The sequence below is a fragment of the Aquarana catesbeiana genome, linkage group LG05 (genome assembly GCF_042186555.1).
Source record: "Aquarana catesbeiana isolate 2022-GZ linkage group LG05, ASM4218655v1, whole genome shotgun sequence".
Lineage (NCBI taxonomy): Eukaryota > Metazoa > Chordata > Amphibia > Anura > Ranidae > Aquarana > Aquarana catesbeiana.
Genome location: NC_133328.1, coordinates 530,006,845 through 530,022,168, shown reverse-complemented (window position 1 = coordinate 530,022,168; position 15,324 = coordinate 530,006,845).

The window sequence follows — 15,324 nt, the reverse complement described above, 5'->3', positions numbered from 1 at the left end:
AAAAGGGTTTGGGGACCCGGGTCCTACCCCAGGGGACATGTATCAATGCAAAAAAAACTTTTAAAAACGGCCGTTTTTTCGGGAGCAGTGATTTTAATGATGCTTAAAGTAAAAAAAAAAAAGTGAAATATTCCTTTAAATATCGTACCTGGGGGGTGTCTATAGTATGCCTGTAAAGTGACGCATGTTTCCCATGTTTAGAACAGTCCCTGCACCAAATGTCATTTTTAAAGGAAAAAATCTCATTTAAAACTGCTTGCGGGTTTAATGTCATGTCGGGTCATGGCAATATGGATGAAAATCAGTGAGACAAACGGCATGGGTACCCCCCAGTCCATTACCAGGCCCTTTGGGTCTTGTATGGGTATTAAGGGGAACCCCGCACCCAAATTAAAATAAGGAAAGGTGTGGGGCCACCAGGCCCTATATACTCTGAACAGCAGTATACAGGCGGTGCAAACAAGACAGGGACTGTAGGTTTGTTGTTAAGTAGGATCTGTTTGTAATTTTGAACATTTTTAACGTGTTTAGCTCCAGCCAAAAAATCTTTTCTAAGCTTTTTGGAAAACATAGGGAAGGGTTATCACCCCTGTGACATTTGTTTTGCTGTCTTTCCTCCTCTTCAGAAGATTTCACCTCACTTTTTTGTCCCAATGAAAAATGTTTTTTGAAAATTTGGGTTTTTTTGTGGAACAAGGATTGGAAAGCATCAGTGGAAAGGAGAAATTGTTTTCCCATATCAACTCTTACAGGAGAGAATTTCCCTTCCTAGGGGTAGATTTCATCTCACTTCCTGTTGTCTCCTTCTGTTTGCAAGTAGGAGTCGTTTGTAAGTTAGATGTTTGAAAGTAGGGTCCTGCCCTATATACTCAGCAGAAATTTGGGCCTTAGGTGTTGCTGTGGCCACAACACTGTAAGCCCTCACAGGGCCCTGCTGTGAAATATTAGATCAAGAATTGTAATTACATGCCCCTGTTGAACAGGAGCTGAAAAATTAGGCCTTAGGCACTGGTGCTGGTGCCACAACACTGCAACCCCTCACAGACACTCTAGTTGGAACGCAGGAACGAGCCCTGCTGCAAAGTATTGCTTCAAAAATTGTAATTACACGCCCCTGTTAGACAGGGGCAGAAAAATTGGGCCTTAGGCACTGGTTCTGGTGCCACAACACTGCAACCCCTCACAGACACTCTAGTTGGAACGCAGGAACGAGCCCTGCTGCAAAGTATTGCATCAAAAATTGTAATTACACGCCCCTGTTAGACAGGGGCAGAAAAATTGGGCCTTAGGCACTGGTGCTGGTGCCACAACACTGCAACCCCTCACAGACACTCTAGTTGGAACGCAGGAACGAGCCCTGCTGCAAAGTATTGCATCAAAAATTGTAATTACACGCCCCTGTTAGACAGGGGCAGAAAAATTGGGCCTTAGGCACTGGTGCTGGTGCCACAACACTGCAACCCCTCACAGACACTCTAGTTGGAATGCAGGAACGAGCCCTGCTGCAAAGTATTACATCAAAAATTGTAATTACACGCCCCTGTTAAACAGGGGCTGAAAAATTGTGCCTTAGGCACTGGTGGTGGCGCCCAGAACCAAAAATGTTCTTACAAGCTATCAGCGTGATGATTGAGGAGGAAGAGGATAATTACTCAGGGATAGTCACTCAGCATCAGCATAGGCAGTCTTTGAAGGGATCTGAGATTTCAAAAAAAATTATTCGGTTACATCAGCATCAGGTGCTTGGTAGCTGGTGGTGATCCAAGACTCATTCATTTTTATGAAGGTCAGCCGATCGACCGAGTCGGTGGACAGACGCACCCTGTGATCGGTTACCACGCCTCCAGCAGCACTGAATGTGCGTTCCGAAAGAACGCTGGATGCAGGACAGGCCAGTAGCTCAATTGCATACTGTGCAAGCTCTGGCCAGTGATCCATCCTCAAGACCCAGTAACCCAGAGGATTTTCGGTGGGAAAGGTGTCCAAGTCTGATCTTGCCCCTAGGTATTCCTGCACCATGTAAAACAGACGCTGGCGATGGTTGCTGGAACCGATCATACCTTGGGGCTGCGGACCAAAAAATTGTCTGAACGCATCGGTCAGACGGCCACCTTCTCCACCGCTCCTTCTTTGACTGACCGAAGCCTCAGCAACACGTTGTCCAGAAACAGGAGTTTGTAACCTCCCAGTCTCTGGGAACGTGTTGCACAGACCTTTCTGCAAGGCCTCCCGAAGATGTTTCATCCTCTGCTCCCTCTGCGATGGCAAGATAAGGTCCGCAACCTTACCCTTGTAACGTGGATCAAGGAGGGTTGCCAGCCAGTATTGGTCCTTCTCCTTGATACCACGAATACGAGGATCCTTACGCAGGCTTTGCAGGATCAGGGAGGCCATGCAGCGTAGGTTTGCTGAGGCATTCGGTCCGGAGTCCTCTGGGTCACTAAGAACGACATGGTCCGCAGCCACCTCCTCCCAGCCACGTACAAGTCCATGTGTTTCTTGGGACTGATCCCTTAAAGACTGCTGCTGATGCTGAGTGCCAGGCTCCACCTCCATACTGACACAATCTTCCTCCTCCTCCTCCTCCTCTTCCTCCTCGTCCTCTTCCTGTGTGATCGGCGGGCACGCAGGAACACTGTCTGGATAAAGGGGGCCTTGAGAGCTAAGGAAGTCCTCCTCTTCCTGCCTCTGTTCTGCCTCAAGTGCCCTGTCCATTATTCCACGCAGCGTGTGCTCCAACAGGTGGACAAGGGGGACAGTGTCACTGATGCATGCACTGTCACTGCTCACCATCCTCGTGGCCTCCTCGAATGGTGACAGGACAGTGCATGCATCCCTGATCATGGCCCACTGGCGTGGGGAAAAAAAACCAAGCTCCCCTGACCCTGTCCTGGTGCCATAGTCGCACAGGTACTCATTGATGGCCCTCTGCTGCGTGTGCAGCCGCTGCAGCATGGCCAACGTTGAGTTCCACCTGGTGGGCATGTCACAGATTAGGCGGTTCTTGGGCAGGTTAAACTCCTTTTGGAGGTCCGTCAGCCGAGCACTGGCATTATATGACCGGCGGAAATGCACACAGACTTTCCTGGCCTGCCTCAGGACATCCTGTAAGCCCGGGTACCTGCCCAAGAACCGCTGCACCACCAAGTTAAGGACGTGAGCCAAACAGGGCACATGGGTCATTTGTCCCTGTCGGAGGGCAGAGAGGAGGTTGGTGCCATTGTCGCAAACCACCATTCCTGCCTTAAGTTGGCGTGGCGTCAACCACCTCTGAACCTGCCCCTGCAGAGCTGACAGAACCTCTGCCCCAGTGTGGCTCCTGTCCCCCAAGCACACCAGCTCAAGCACCGCATGGCATCTTTTGGCCTGCGTACTTGCGTAGCCCCTTAAACGCCTACGGAGCACCGCTGGTTCCGAGGAAGAGGCCATGGAGGAAGAAGAAGAGGAGGGGGTGGAGGAGAGAGGTGTGTCACAATCAGCATTTTGGAGGCGTGGTGGCGGAACAACCTCCAACACTACTGCACCTTGTCCTGCATCCTTCCCAGCTGCCAGCAGAGTCACCCAATGCGCCGTGAAACTTAGGTAACGTCCCTGTCCATGCCTGCTGGACCATGAGTCAGCGGTAATATGCACCTTACCGCTGACCGCCCTGTCCAGCGAGGCATGGACACTGCCTTCCACATGCCGGTAGAGAGCCGGAATCGCCTTCCGTGAGAAAAAGTGGCGTTTGGGTACCTGCCACTGAGGAACCGCACATTCCACAAACTCACGGAAGGGGGCAGAGTCTACCAACTGAAAAGGCAGCAGTTGAAGTGCTAGCAATTTTGCCAAGCTAGCATTCAACCGCTGGGCATGTGGATGGCTGGGAGCAAACTTCTTTCGGCGGTGCAGCAGCTGGGGCAGGGAAATTTGCCTGGTACAATCTGACGTCGGTGTACCAAAAGCAGATTGCCCACAAGTACTTGGCTGTGACACACCTAATTCTACACCTTCATTCCTCTCACTGCAGGTCTCAGAGAGGACTGAAGGTCTAGTGGGGTTGGAAATCTCAGCTGATGAGGAGCAAGGAGAGATCCTCTTTGTTCTTTGGTGTGGGTCTTTTAGATACGCTTGCCAACGAACTGCATGGCAGGTCAACATATGTCTGGTCAAGCATGTGGTACCCAAGCGGGAGATGTTTTGGCCACGCGAGATACGCTTGAGACATATGTTGCAAATAGCAGCGGTGCGATCTGATGCACTCGTCTCAAAAAAGGCCCACACCAAAGAACTTTTTGAATAACGCGCAGAGACTGCAGCGCCCTGCACATGTGGAGCTTTGGGGTGTGATGCAGTCAATGTGCTGCCCTTAGGCTGGCCCCTGGAGGGCATCCTGCCTCGTTGGTGATGTGCCGCCGCCTCCTCCTCCTCCTCCTCCTCCTCCTCTCTCCTATCAGGCACCCACGTTGAGTCAGTGACCTCATCATCCCCTCCCTCCTCATCACTGGAGCAAACCTGGCAGTATGCTGCAGCAGGGGGAGCATGACTGCCAGATTGCTGTCCTTCTTGGGCACCCCCTCTGTCCGTGCTCATGTTACTGCCTTCATCGAGCTCAGTATCGTCATCAGAGCCTTCCAAACGCTGGGCATCCTCCTGGAGCATGTACCCAACACTGTGGTCAAACAGTTCGAGGGAATCCTCATGAGGACATGGTGGAGCTAGGGAAGGAGTCACTGATGACATTGAGCTGAGGGAAGAGGCCGCTGCTTTGCCAGACAAAGCACCCTGGGCATGGGTGAGAGAGGATGAGGAGGATGAGGACGGCTTGGTCATCCACTCGACCAAGTCTTCCGCATGTTGCGGCTCAACACGGCCAGCTGCCGAAAAAAAGGCCAAGCGTGTCCCATGGCCACGTGCTGATGAGGATGCACCGTCTCCACGACCAGCACTAGACACAGAGCCTGCTTGCCCTCTCTTATTGGCTTGTGACTGTCTGCCTCTCCTTCTTGGCCTTCCAGACATACTAATGGCCTGTAGCTGCACTAAGCTGGGATAGAACACCTGTAATTTTCTTCAGGTAGCTTTATATACTGTAACCAGACAAGCCTGCCTGTCAGTAGGAAGATAACAGGAACGGATCTAGCTGAACACTGTGAGCAGGACGCACTGTACTAAATGTAAATAGTCTAGCTGCCTGACCGTGGTACTAATAGGATCAAATAGAACACCTGTAATTTTCTTCAGGTAGCTTTATATACTGTAACCAGACAAGCCTGCCTGTCAGTAGGAAGATAACAGGAACGGATCTAGCTGTACACTGTGAGCAGGACGCACTGTACTAAATGTAAATAGTCTAGCTGCCTGACCGTGGTACTAATAGGATCAAATAGAACACCTGTAATTTTCTTCAGGTAGCTTTATATACTGTAACCAGACAAGCCTGCCTGTCAGTAGGAAGATAACAGGAACGGATCTAGCTGAACACTGTGAGCAGGACGCACTGCACTAAATGTAAATAGTCTAGAAGATAACAGGAACGGATCTAGCTGAACACTGTGAGCAGGACGCACTGCACTAAATGTAAATAGCAGGAACGGCTCTAGCTGAACACTGTGAGCAGGACGCACTGCACTAAATGTAAATAGCAGGAACGGATCTAGCTGAACACTGTGAGCAGGACGCACTGCACTAAATGTAAATAACAGGAACGGATCTAGCTGAACACTGTGAGCAGGACGCACTGCACTAAATGTAAATAGTCTAGAAGATAACAGGAACGGATCTAGCTGAACACTGTGAGCAGGACGCACTGCACTAAATGTAAATAGCAGGAACGGATCTAGCTGAACACTGTGAGCAGGACGCACTGCACTAAATGTAATTAGCAGGAATGGATCTAGCTGAACACTGTGAGCAGGACGCACTGCACTAAATGTAAATAACAGGAACGGATCTAGCTGAACACTGTGAGCAGGACGCACTGCACTAAATGTAAATAGTCTAGAAGATAACAGGAACGGATCTAGCTGAACACTGTGAGCAGGACGCACTGCACTAAATGTAAATAGCAGGAACGGATCTAGCTGAACACTGAGAGCAGGACGCACTGCACTAAATGTAAATAGTCTAGAAGATAACAGGAACGGATCTAGCTGAACACTGTGAGCAGGACGCACTGCACTAAATGTAAATAGCAGGAACGGCTCTAGCTGAACACTGTGAGCAGGACGCACTGCACTAAATGTAAATAGCAGGAACGGATCTAGCTGAACACTGTGAGCAGGACGCACTGCACTAAATGTAAATAACAGGAACGGATCTAGCTGAACACTGTGAGCAGGACGCACTGCACTAAATGTAAATAGTCTAGAAGATAACAGGAACGGATCTAGCTGAACACTGTGAGCAGGACGCACTGCACTAAATGTAAATAACAGGAACGGATCTAGCTGAACACTGTGAGCAGGACGCACTGCACTAAATGTAAATAGCAGGAACGGATCTAGCTGAACACTGTGAGCAGGACGCACTGCACTAAATGTAAATAACAGGAACGGATCTAGCTGAACACTGTGAGCAGGACGCACTGCACTAAATGTAAATAGTCTAGAAGATAACAGGAACGGATCTAGCTGAACACTGTGAGCAGGAAGCACTGCACTAAATGTAAATAGCAGGAACGGATCTAGCTGAACACTGTGAGCAGGACGCACTGCACTAAATGTAAATAACAGGAACGGATCTAGCTGAACACTGTGAGCAGGACGCACTGCACTAAATGTAAATAGCAGGAACGGATCTAGCTGAACACTGTGAGCAGGACGCACTGCACTAAATGTAAATAGCAGGAACGGATCTAGCTGAACACTGTGAGCAGGACGCACTGCACTAAATGTAAATTGCAGGAACGGATCTAGCTGAACACTGTGAGCAGGACGCACTGCACTAAATGTAAATAGTCTAGAAGATAACAGGAACGGATCTAGCTGAACACTGTGAGCAGGACGCACTGCACTAAATGTAAATAGCAGGAACGGATCTAGCTGAACACTGTGAGCAGGACGCACTGCATTAAATGTAAATAGTCTAGATAGAAGATAACAGGAACGGATCTAGCTAAACTGAATACGGTGTATATATATATATGCAACACCTGGGATGCATATATATACACAATACACTGTAAGTGCAGCTAACTGACTGACTGTTCTGCCTAATCTATCTAACTCAAATCAAATGACACTGTCTCTCTCTCTCTCTATCTCTCAGCACACCGGAACACACACTACACAGGGCCGCCGTGCAGGCGGCCTTATATAGTGTGGGGTGTGTACTAAATCCCCTCAGCCATAATTACAGCTCTCTCTACTGACGGCGCTGTGATTGGCCAAGCATGCGGGTCATAGTGCATGCTTGGCCAATCATCAGCCAGCAATGCACTGCGATGCCGCAGTGAATTATGGGCCGTGACGCGCCACACGAATTTGGCGCGAACGGCCCATATCGTTCGCAATTCGACGAACGATCGAACAGCCGATGTTCGAGTCGAACATGGGTTCGACTCGAACACGAAGCTCATCCCCAGTCTTCATCAATTCCGATTTCTGCGTTTTGAGCTATTTGGTACAATTCATATTCAGATTGCAATGTATCGATTTCTTCAGAAGAAATTATGCCTGGAAACTTATCAAGCAGATCAGCTATTTCTCCAAATCCAACAACTGATCTGTTTTTTGGATGAAGATATCTGGCAGCTTTTAGAACTTGGTTATCTAGAGGGAATTTCAGATGCATATATTTGAGTGCAGCACAGTAGAAAGATCTCACATCTGAAAAAAAGGTGTTAATGTGAATTTGGCTCAGGTCATCCTCATGTGCTCGTAGAGCTTGTCTGGTAGAAAAACCAATGAAAAGGCTTCTATTATCTCTTTGGATTGATTCGTTGGAGAAGTCGATCTCCAGCAGCTCACCTTCACTCTTGTTTGCCAAAATGTCCAATCTTATGAGTTTCACAAGAAAGTGCTTGTACAACTTTATAATTTCTTCATGCAAAACATGAATTTTCGGTTCCTTGGATTGCAGAAGTATATTAAAGCTGTCAACGCCATTTAACACCGCATGGATAAAATAGAGGTAGATCATTGTGAAACTTTGCAACCAAACGTTTTTCTCTTTCATTTCCTTTCTTCCTTCCTCGCTCGTTATCATCTTGAAAATATGTTAGAAAGTAGCCTTTTAATGCATCCCATTTAGAAAGAATTCTTTCCACACATTTCATTTGGCTAAGCCAACGGGTTGAGCCGTGCTTTAGGACTTTCCTGACATCAGTACCATAGAAGACCATAAAGTCTTGCAAATCCTGTTTTCGGCCACAAGCTTTCTCAAAGTGATAATAAGTGTCAATTATAAGTTCTTCCACATTCACAGACACAACCTTGACAGATCGTTGACTTAGTAAATGTGCAAGATGACACGGACAACCCACATCAAACACTAAAGGTTGTTGTGATTTTACTCTGCTAAGCACGCTGTTATGCCTTCCTATCATGACACTTGCATTGTCACTGCTGTACGCTACACATTTTTTCCAATTAAGGCCTTTCTCATTAAACACTTCATTGATGGCATTGAATATGTTTTCACCTGTTGCCTTGTTACAGGGAAACATATCCAGCAATGATGTAAAAACATTCATTGAGTTCTTTTCATGATGTGTGACAAGAATTGGGAACATTTTATCCTCTGTGTCACTACTTCCATCAGTAGCAATAGCAAACCAGCCATCTTCTGTATTCGACAATGCATCAGCAACAATTTTATTTGCTTCTGGCGCTAAAACACCATTACACAGATGTGTGGTCTTGGTTCGACCGCATGCAAATCTAGCCGTGACCTCTCCTGGGAACATTTTTTTGAACAGCTTCGTTGCATGGTCACTTGTTAGAAAGGAAATGTTGTGCTCAATTAAGAAGGCAGTCCACAGCAGTTCAGCTCGTTTGACTTGATCATCTAGTGTGGCGTTTCCTGATGTACTGGCCCATGTGGTTATTCTTCCATTAACCGTCAATGTTTCTTCTAATGCAGCTTTTTCTGTATGGATCCGAGACTTGCTATGGATTTTGATGTCATGTGCTCCACCATGGCCAATATTAATATTCTTGCAACAAAGAGTACAAAAGGCATACTCCACGCCAAGATAACTCTTTCTTATAAAGGCATATTTTGTCAGCCATTCAGCATTAAAGCTGCATGACCTTTTTTTTTTTTTTTTTTGGTTGCTTTTAATTGTGCTAAAGTCTGAGAACCTTTGCGTTTATCTTCCTCAGCCGGTGCACTTTCAATGAGCTCCTCCTCTATGATTTCCTGTTCAAGTAATAAGACTTCCTGTTCAGGCAATATGACTTCCTGTTCAGGCAATATGACTTCCTGTTCAGGCAATACAACTTCCTGTTCAGGCAATACGACTTCCTGTTCAGGCAATTCGATTTCCTGTTCAGGCAATACGATTTCCTGTTCAGGCAATACCTGAATGTCAAGAGACAGTTCAGAAGTAGAGTCTTCCAAATTAGGATGACTCTCCTTTGTTGTCACCATTTGTGGCGCTAGTTGCTCTCGTTGCTGCAAAACACTTACATTGTCACCCTCACTATTTTCTGAACTTATTATGTGCACATCTACTAAGTTACTGACACAGAATGATCCATCACAGGATTGTGCTTCGTCATGGCAATCAGAATCATTGCTTTCAGAATCCACATAATACACTGCAATGGATTGTACAGGTTCTGGTTCTACTGCACTGTGACCGGTATTTTTTTTTTCAAAAAAAGGATGCATTACTGTGCTATTTTGAACAATAGAAGTTGAATTTTTTTTAACAACTGACATGTTTTGCATTGAAATGACTCCTTCATCCTGTTCAGATACATCAGCATCTTTTCTGCATACAGGTTTTTTTTTTGAAGAAATTGAATAGGTTTTTTTTGGTCCAACTCATTTTCGGATTCTCAGTATTGTACTGTATTTAAAGGACAAAATCAAACTATTAGATTTACCACAGTGGACTGTAGTAGAGAAAAAAAAAAAAGTTCTTAAAAAAAAAAAAATAGTTATAGGCTGTCGCCATTTTAATATATATTAGTGCCCTTATGATGGTCTTCACGATATACACTCACTGGCCACACTATTAATACACAAATTGCTAATTCAGCCAATCACATGGCGGCAACTCAATGCAGTTAGGCATCTAGATGTGGTGAAGACAACTAGAAGTTCAAACTGAGCATCAAAATGGGGAAGAAAGGGGATTTAAGTGACTTAACAGATGGCATGGTTTTTGGTGTCACATGGGCTGGTCTGATTATGGCATAAACTGCTGATCTGAGATTCACGCACAACCATCTCTCGGGTTAACAGAGAATGGTGGGAAAAGAAACTATCCAGTGAGCATCAGTCGTGTGGAGGAAAATGCCTTGTTGATGTCAGAGGAAAATGGGCAGACTGGTTACAGATGATAAAAAGGCAACAGTAACTCAAATAACCACTTGTTACATCCAAGGTATGCACACAAACACCACATCGAACCTTGAAGCATATGGGCTACAGCAGAAGACCACACCAGGTACCACTCCTGACAGCTAAGAACAGGAAAGGCTACAATTCCCAAAGGCTCAAAAAAATGTGACAACAGATTAAAATAACTGCCTGTTATGACGAGTCTCAATTTCATCAGAATTTGGCATGAATATGAAAGCATGTATACTAGTGGCAGCTGTGCTCAAAAATTTTGGGGGTAGTGCAAAAAAAAATCAATTACAGCCACTGTGCCCATAAAACGCAGCCACTGTGCTCATCCACCGCAGCCACTGTGCATTCACCGCCCGGCACTTACCTCTTCTCGGTGGGGTATTGGGTCTTGGTGGCTGTGTCCTTCATGCACCTCGATCTCTTCTTCCACCCTCTGCTATGATATGACGCCTGATAGGCGGCGTCCAATCACAGCGCCTGTTTCAGCCAATCAGGTGACAGGTAACAGGCCCAAGCACCCGATTAGCTGAGAGGCGGTTTCCTAACACAGCTGAGTGAACAGCAAACGTGGCAATGACGACCATAGATAGATTCATGCGATGCATGAATCTATGGTGAGAGAGGGACGGCAGGAGAGGGGGCGGCGCCCGTGCGCCCTTTATGGGCGCACCGCCACTGATGGATACATACCGCTTTGCTTCAATGTTTCAGGCTGGTGGTGTAATGGTGTGGGGGATATTTTCTTAGCACAATTTGGGCATCTTGGTACTAATTAAGCATCGTTTAAATGCCACGGCTTTCCTGAGTATTGTTGCTGACCATGTCCATCCCTTTATGACTACAGTGCACCCATTTTATTCCAGCAGGATAAAATCTGCATGAAATGTTTCCATCACCATGTTGAAATTATAGCAGCAAGAATTAAGGCAGTTCTGAAGGCAAAATGGGGTCCAACCCAATACTACCAAGGTGTACCTAACAAAGTGGCCAGTGAGGGTATATGTGATCAACTTGTCACGGTAAGGCAATGGTAGACAAGACTTGCATGTTAAAGAGATACCTAAACATAAAAGCCATCCAAGAAATATGCGGTGCACGTGAAGTGCCCTATTTTTGTCTAAAATAACTAGCAAGTCCCCATACAAAATGATTTTTATATATAGCTTTGGGAAACTTCACAGGAGCATGCCTGATGTGTGCCCAAGGGGCCACACATAAGGCACCTTCTGGGAGGACGTCTATAGACACCCTCCCAGGACAAGAGAACCATGATCTAGCTGGCTTTTGGCTACATTGTGGTAGTAAAGTTGTTACACTACATCAGAGCAACTACAACTCAACCATGATGACATCTAGACCCCTTTCACACTGAGTCATTTTTCCAGGTACTTTTGGGCTAAAAATAGCACCTGTAAAACAGCTCCTCTGCAGTCTCAGTGTGAAAGCCGAGGCGATGCGCTGGCAGGACATTTAAAAAAACTCCTGCAAGCAGCATCTTTGGAGCGGTGTGTACCCCGCTCCTGCCCATTGAAATGAATCGGCAGCGGCGTGTTGTGGGCGGTTTTAACCGTTTTGGCTGCTAGCAGGGGTTAAAAGCACCACGCTAGCGGCCAAATACCTCTGCAAAAATGGCGGTAAAGTGCCGCTAAAATTAGCGGACGCTTAAATGCCGACACCTCCGTGTGAAAGCAGCCTTAATGCATGTTGAAAAACAAGGGCATAACAAGTAGTTGACCACATTTCTGCTTAAATGTTTTAATCGGCTCTTAATTGCCAACGGCACACCATTTCCAGTAAGGGAAACCAGCAGTGAAGCCTTTTAGCTTCACAGCCGGTTCCCTATTACGCACACGCAGGGGAAGGAGGGGCCCCCCTCCCCTAACCCCCCCCCCCCAAACATTCCCAGTGATCTCGCCATGGCAAGGTCTCAGCAAAATAACCTGGAAGTGGGGACGGGTAGCTGTCAAATTGGGTGGAACTCTGCTTTAACACTTTCAAAGTAAAAAAATACACACAGCAGAGTTATAAATTGAGGGTCAGAGACTGCTATCACTGTACATAAAATGATCTAGAACAACATACCTTCTTTTGGGCAAACAGATGCTCACAGCAAAGTAGTTCTCTACGCAGGGCACCGTCAAATATTTTCGATCGCACTAGCCTTGGAACCTTAGGGTAAAGCAAAGATAAAAATGAGGCATTACACATCCACAAGATAGATACACCAATGTGAGAGAGGAAGACTGCTAGCACTGCACATGGGGGGGGGGGGATCTAGAACCACATACCTTCTTTTGGGCAAACAGAAGCTCACAGCAAAGTAGTTCTCTACGCAGGGCACCATCAAATCTTTTGGATCGCAAGAGCCTTTTAACCTGAGGGTAAAGCAAGGATAAAAATGAGGCATTACACATCCACAAGATAGATACACCAATGTGAGAGAGGAAGACTGCTAGCACTGCACATGGGGGGGGTTCTAGAACCACATACCTTTTTTTGGGCAAACAGAAGCTCACAGCAAAGTCGTTCTCTACGCAGGGCACCGTCAAATCTTTTGGATCGCACAAGCCTTTTAACCTGAGGGTAAAGCAAAGATAAAAATGAGGCATTACACATCCACAAGATAGATACACCAATGTGAGAGAGGAAGACTGCTAGCACTGCACATGGGGGGGGGGGGATCTAGAACCACATACCTTCTTTTGGGCAAACAGAAGCTCACAGTAAAGTCGTTCTCTACGCAGGGCACAGTCAAATATTTTGGATCGCACAAGCCTTTTAACCTGAGGGTAAAACAAGGATAAAAATGAGGCATTACACATCCACAAGATAGATACACCAATGTGAGAGAGGAAGACTGCTAGCACTGCACATGAGGGGGGAGGTTATATCCTACAACCACATGCTAGGGTTGCACCGATACTATTTTTTTAAGACTGAGTACAAGTACCGATTCCTAGTTTTACTTTTTTTTTTAACATTGTACCTTTAACGTTTGAGGTGGGGAGGGGAGGCAGGTTATTTAGAGTGAAGTGGTGTTATTGTTTGTATATACAGGAAGGGAGGGGAATGGGGGTATTTGGGAACCCTAGAGCTGCCAATCACTGGACTACAACATCCAGCAGAGCTGCCCTCCCCCCTCAGTAGCAGCTGATTACATTTTAGGATGGGCGGCCTCCAGACCCTGCCCTTTTGATCCCTCCCACTTCTCATAAGCCCAACCCCTTATAGAATCCACCCACTCTGTCTCCTGTATTCCACCCATAGTGTCAGGATTATACAGCTCAGCATCACAGGACAGAGTATACAGCTCAGCCTCGCAGATCAGGGTATACACAGCTCATCCTCACATTTCAGGGTATATAGCATCACTGATCAGTGAATATAGCATCAGCTCAGCCTCACAGATTGGCACTGACTGCTCACGGCACCCATCGCTTGCGGCACTTACCACTGGGCTGTGGTGTCCTGACTGTCTCCTGCAAAGCAGCAGCAGCGGTGTCCTTCCTCAAGTCCAGCACGCGTCTCCTATGCTCGTGCCTCCACTTCCGAAGACCCCTTTCATACTGGGGCGGTGGGGATGTCGGCGATAAAGCGCCGCTATTTTTAACGGCGATTTATCGTTGTGTTAGCGGAGCTATTCGACCACTACCGGGGTGCTTTTAAACCCCGTTAGTGCCCGAAAAAGGGTTAATTGATTTCAATGGGCAGGGGCGCTTTAGGAGCAGTGTATTCACCACTCCTACAGTGCCTCAAAGATGCAGCTAGCAGGACTTTTACTGTTCTGCTAGCGCACCGCTTCAGTGTGAAAGCAGCGGCTTTTTCAGAGCGCTTTGCAGGCGCTATTTTTGGCACTATAGCGCCTGCAAAGTGCCTCACTGTGAAAGGGGTCCAAGCGCACGGCATACTATATGATCACCTGGCGCTTTGGCGAATCAGGAAAGAGGTCTAACATTCCTCCGCGTCCTGATTGGTGGGGAGGAATGTTAGTGTGAAAATAGCTAAAATTCATTTGCCATCATGACACAATTGGGTGGGATCGGGGCACACTCTCTGACCCCCAAGCCCACCCTATTTAGAGCCTTTGGCTCCAATCAGGTGCTAAAATAAAATAAAATAAAAAAAAAAATAAAAATCAGAACAACCCCGCCATAGGAATCCATGCGTCTGGCATCCTGAAAGGGGCAGGGCGCATGGATAGGGGTTGGTGGCAGGGATGGGGGGTGGCGCCTGTGCACCCACAATGCACGGGCCACCACTGCTCCCCCTCCAAGAAGTTCTGCAGCACTCAGCCTAGGCTCACACTAGTGCAAGTTAAGCCATATAGCTGTATGGCTGAACCCGCATTAGATTCTCACAGAAAAAAGTGCACAGACTTGTTATCTCCCCTTCGCACTAGAATCGGATCGCATGGGTGTTCCCACCTATGCGATCCAATTCCTGTGCGAGTTCACAGTTCGCAATGCGATCTGTAAACCGATCTAGGGTGTCATTAACAATGTATTGCACCCACAGCGGTTCGCAGAAGGCAGTGTGAACTGTCTGTGGGAGAGGAGAGATGAGGGAATCAGAGCTGTAATTACGCATCGCATCAGTGTGACCCGAGACACAGGGAAAGCCATCAGAGGTGGGGGAAGCAAAGCCTGGCTTAGTGCATTACACTTCTCACCAGGCACATCAGTCACCTGCCTCCAGATAAGCTTGAGGAGAAACAGATCACCCGAATGACAGAAAACAAACCCAAGATGGAGGGGTGTGGCCATCAGAGGAGGGGCGGGGCCGGCACAGGTCCATTGCGGGGAAGGAAAATCCCCACTG